General features: G+C 34.9%; 1 non-coding gene across 1 annotated transcript; it reads left to right on the forward strand.

Moving 5' to 3' along the window:
• The first annotated feature begins 2,869 nt into the window (after positions 1 to 2,869).
• Positions 2,870 to 2,975, forward strand: LOC138825644 (U6 spliceosomal RNA). The gene has a single exon (XR_011371451.1). It is a non-coding gene; the product is annotated as a U6 spliceosomal RNA (small nuclear RNA).
• The last annotated feature ends 2,276 nt before the right edge of the window (positions 2,976 to 5,251 follow it).

The following is a 5,251-nucleotide window of genomic DNA, read 5'->3' on the forward strand; positions in this document are numbered from 1 at the left end:
TGAAGCCCAATTCTCAGATCTGAAAGCAGGTTTCCCATGCTAAGCAGACTCCACCGGAGGACGTGTGGCAGTTTTCTTTCTTATTTTCTTGATCAATAAATCAGCAAGACCTCAGTCAGCATTTCTCACATAGGACTTTTCAAATGGGTTGGTTAAATATTGACATGAGCTCCAGTCTTCTGAGGACTCACTCATCTGCTTAGGAATTGATGCTAGCTGTTGGAAAATAGCTCAAAGAAGGATGCCATTTAAAGCCTTATAACGTTATTCTTTACGAGTATTCTCCAGCTACTTTGGTTGTTGAGAATGTCTACAAGAGCAAGCATTCTGTGGGAAACAGGGAGACACCTTATGACCATTACTTAATGAGATTTCCAAGTGGCTTGTTATCACTTGTACTGCATTTTGCAATTCGAATCTGTCAAAACCTATAGTTTTAAGAGATAAGAGGAGTGGTAAAAATACTTCTAGAGAAAAATGCATCTTCAACATATTTGGTTCCAAGCATTCCGTCTAAGGCATATTCATCAAGTAGTGAAACTTTTGTTGGCTGTAACTATGTGTCTTTCTCCAGGTATAAATTTGTGTATGTATGTGTGTATTCATGTGTATAGGAGCATACATGTGTACATATATAAGGGCATATACACACATATATGCAAATATAAAAAATATACATACATAATATATGTGCGTATATATCAGCTGTTCAGTGATTTAATCTATAGTTCCTGCACATTGTCATTCACACAAAGTGTACATGATAAACTGCTCTGAGGATCTTTGCTCTATGATGGTTATCCTTTGTACTCACTTCTGCCACTACTTTGTTTTTCATCCCTGTGAACAGGGATGAAAATCTATCCATAGGATAGCTTTATTTTCATTACATGTATTTACTTACTGATAATAAAAGAAATGGGTTATTTATAAAAGAAAAAATATCTTTTAGGTAAAAGGATAAAGTATCTTATCCATCCCCATGATTCCTATGAGATAAAATTTATAATAATAGTAAAAGTGAAAAGGAATTTTTAGATCTGTTGTTTTGCCATTTAGCATTGCAAAGAATAATATCACATCACTGCTATAACTCTTAAAGAATGCCATTGTAACTGATGGTCCCTATCATGTTCTCCCAAAACCAGTGGATCCTGAAAGATAATAGTACACCAGCAGAAATGCTAAGTAGCAGACATGGAGCATGAACGAGAAAGCAAGTGAATGAGATAGAGTGAAAGATAGAGAGAAATATCATAATACTGAAAGTGCATAACAGATAAATAAGAGCTGTATGAGAATATTCATATAGCTATTTTTAGATTCTACATGTACATTTGAAGGTATTTAATGTACAATAACCCACCAACATAAAATATAAAGTGCTTTTGATAAAAAACTAAAAATTACTCAAGAAATTATAATTGCAAAAACAATTTTCACAGATGCAATCTCTCAGAGATATTTCATGACTTTGAGAATAATAAAGTGGCTGAAGTTAATATAAATTTATTAGTATGATAATTCACAAAAATATAAAAAGATATTCATATATTTCAATATATAACCCAAAGATAAAACAAATGTTCTTTAGATGATTTTTTAAAACACAGTTTCTCAGGAACTGGGAAAGTGGCTCAATGATATAGTGATTGCCTTGCATGCATGAGGCCCTGAGATTGATTCCTCTGTACCACATATCAAAAAGATGGAAGTGGTGCTGTGACAAAAGTGGTAACTCTAGCCTTGAGCTGAGTAGCTGAGGGACAGCACACATGCTCTAGATTTCAAACCTCATGACCAACAAAAACAGAAACAAAACAAAATACAGTCTCTCATTTTTGTAGCCTCAACTCTGTAATACGTCTGCTTCACCCTAGGGCTAAGATTTTAGGTGTGGACATTTATCAACACTCCTGATTCAGATTCTACTTGATAAAATTTTTAATCAATATTTTGTTCTTAAATTTGCTATTTGTAAACTCACATGCACCTATAAAAATGGTTGACCATCCCAGTAACTTTCTCAAAGTACCTCCAAAAGACAATTTACAAAACTTTGTATTATATTACTACAAGGAAAACAATGCTACAAATAAATAAAAACAACAATTAAATATTCATGATTAATAAAATGAAAAATAAACCAGTTACGTGTTTCCAGTATTTGAAGTGTACTACATATTAGATTTTACTATATTCTCATATTCCTGTACATTTAAAACTGGCTAAGATTATGATGTTCAACAAGAGTTTTATAGGCTATGAGTAGTCTTTAAAGTTACCCACTAAGATTACTATTTATGGCTCATCTCGTCATTTGTATATGGCTTATATCATCACTTGTTGCTCGCTAACATATAAAGTAAGGAAGCTCTAAATTGTAGTTAACAAATTCTTAACTCTTTACTCTGCTTCTTTAAACAAAGACTTTGCAACTTCTCATTAGTAAAGTTTCTATAAATTCTGAAATATAAATACTTAGTAATATATGTCTGCTCCCATAAATCCTAACTACTTCATGGAAAATTTTTATGACCTGCCAAACAGTCCCTATTTTAGCATATTTAAGCAAATTCCCAAAATTAAACCCATTTAAAGCATTAAAACTTTAACAACCTTAACCCTTGCTGCAATGTTCATTATGACAGGTGCCTTGTAGAGAATAATTGAAGTCCTCCTTCTACACATCTCTTGAACCACAAATATTTGGAGTTACTTTGTTTTTGACATATCAATTTTGAGTTTCTTCTTAAATATGTGCTTATGTAAGAAATAAATATTTCATGACCATTCTTTTGCATTTACTTTTTGTTGAAGTGTCTAATTTAAGAAAATCAATTACACTTTATATATAAAAAAAAGTTCTGTGCTCAATTTGGCAGCACATACCCTAAACCTGGAATGATACAGAGATGATGAGCATAGCTCCTTCGAAGGATGACACACAAATTCCTGAAGCGTTCAATATTTTTACAATGACAGACGCTGGAGGGAATGTGGCCAGAAGTAAACACTACTGAATTCTTGGTGAGAGTGTAAACTTGTCAACCCCTTTGAAAAGCAGAATGGAGGTTCTTCAAAAGATTCCACATAGAGATCCTCTATGACGCAGCAATCCTTCTTTTGGGCATTCACCCAAATGATCAGAAACAAGACCATACTAAAACTACAAGCACAACTATGTTTATTGCAGCATTATTTACCATAGGTAAGATATGGAACCAACCCGATGCCCCTCAGTACATGAATGGATCAAGAAAATGTGTGTGTGTGTGTGTGTGTGTGTGTGTGTGTGTGTCTGTAACTGTGACCCCTCTGTACAGTACTTTTACAACTAAAAACATATAAAAATGTTCTGAGATGGAAGAGTTTATTCCCCCAATTTTATCCATATAATATTGTTAACAAAGCAGATTTTTAAATACTACGTAGAATGTGATATGTATTACAGAAACCATTACATGTAATGAGCAACCAGAAATAATGTTATCAATTGAATATGCACTGCTTCCAAGGAAGCCAGATGGATAATTTCTCATGCTCTAAATCAAACTGGTGATCTTATGTCTTGATAGTGTAAAAATATCAGGGACAGAATAAAGAAGGAATTACAACTGAGGTGAAATCCATATGAAAATATACAAACCTGATAAAACATATAAGTATCTGAGCAGTATATTGTGTTTTAAATAATTTACGCTACATTGTAAAGATAATGAAGACCTATTAGAATGAATTAACTTTTTGATATCCTATCATAGCTCCTTAGAAGGATGAACTCTTTCCTCATTCTTGTAGAGGCTTCATCAGATGAGAGGAACTGTATTTTTTTGTTTGCTTCCTTCCATTTATTCTTCACTCTGAAATATGAGGTACATGATACTGAAATACACCAAGGAAAATTAAACACACAGGCTTTGGAAAGATCAATCAATGTAAAATAAATAAAATACGTATAACCTTGTAAAAGGTCTAAATAAATTAATTTATATAATCTCAAGTGTAAACAGAAAATGATTTAAGCAATATCACATAATTGAAAAATGAAAAATTTTAGGAGATACTTAATTTTTTCCTTTCTACTACATTGAATTAATTATTGATTTTGTATAGAGAGATAACAGATGAGATTAACAAGAAACTTGCTTAAAACTGGGCACAAATTCTGAATAGACATGTATTCCAAAATCCATGAAAATCGCCAGTGGGTTTACAAAGTTGTGTTTAATGCTACTTCTATGCTGGCTTAAGCTTTGGGAACAGAAGTCATTAGAGAAATGCAATTCAAAATTACTATGATACTCCTTCATAACTATTACAACTCTTTTTTTAAAAAAATCAAAGGAACCAGTTGTGGTGGGAGTCAATTTGGCCTAGAAACCCTCTAAGGAGAGAGCAAGATGAGGCATTGGCTTAAGTGAGCTGCTCAATGTCTGCCATCCCCAAAAGAAAAACATTGCAGTGAAGCTCAAGGCCATAATGCCTTTGGGCTTGGGTCCTTCCCTTGACGATAGCATCTGCAAGTTGATCTGCCTGAGATTATACCTGAGGTGTGCCCCCAGGGGAGTGTGAACCCACTCTAATGGCTCCCCCCTTTGAATTAAAACTGCAGAAATCAATGTAACACCTCCAAACCACCAAAGGGAAATGGGCTCAAAAATAGAATTCCTCTTCAGGAAAACTTCATCCAGGGCTTTTGGAACTGCAAAAATATTGCCCAATGGCTGTCTGTAATTGTAATAACTTCTTGGTGCATCCTGCCTTTTAGTAGGGCAAATAAGGCACACACTATCTTTAGGGACAGGCACCCATGGCAACAGCCAATTGATTTCCCCTAAAAGGCTCTGAAGTTGGGTTAAGGTCAGAGAGGTTGGAATATCCAGCAAAGGCTTAAGGAGACTGTCCTGAGTCAAGGTAAGGTGGAACCAGAGCACCTTAAAAGGAGGTAACTTTTGAATCATATTGAGTGCTATGGTGAAGACCCCCTTTCTTAATATGGTGCGAACCTGGGCCAGAAGGCCCTCCAGGTGTCCTAGGTCTTGGTGCCCCACGATTATATCATTCGGGTAGGCAAACACAAGGGAGGTATCTGAACCCAACACAGGCCCTAGAAGTGTGGACAAGTATTGTTGGCAAAAGGCCAGGTTATTTGCCATTCCCTCTGGCAGCACCGTCCATTCAAACCTCCAATCAGGCAGGGAAAACTTAAGAGAAGTGATGGAGAAAGCAAACTTTTTGCAGTCATCTG

The sequence above is a fragment of the Dipodomys merriami genome, unplaced genomic scaffold (assembly GCF_024711535.1).
Source record: "Dipodomys merriami isolate MVZ:Mamm:240054 unplaced genomic scaffold, mDipMer1.0.p SCAF_139, whole genome shotgun sequence".
In the NCBI taxonomy this organism is placed as follows: Eukaryota; Metazoa; Chordata; class Mammalia; order Rodentia; family Heteromyidae; genus Dipodomys; species Dipodomys merriami.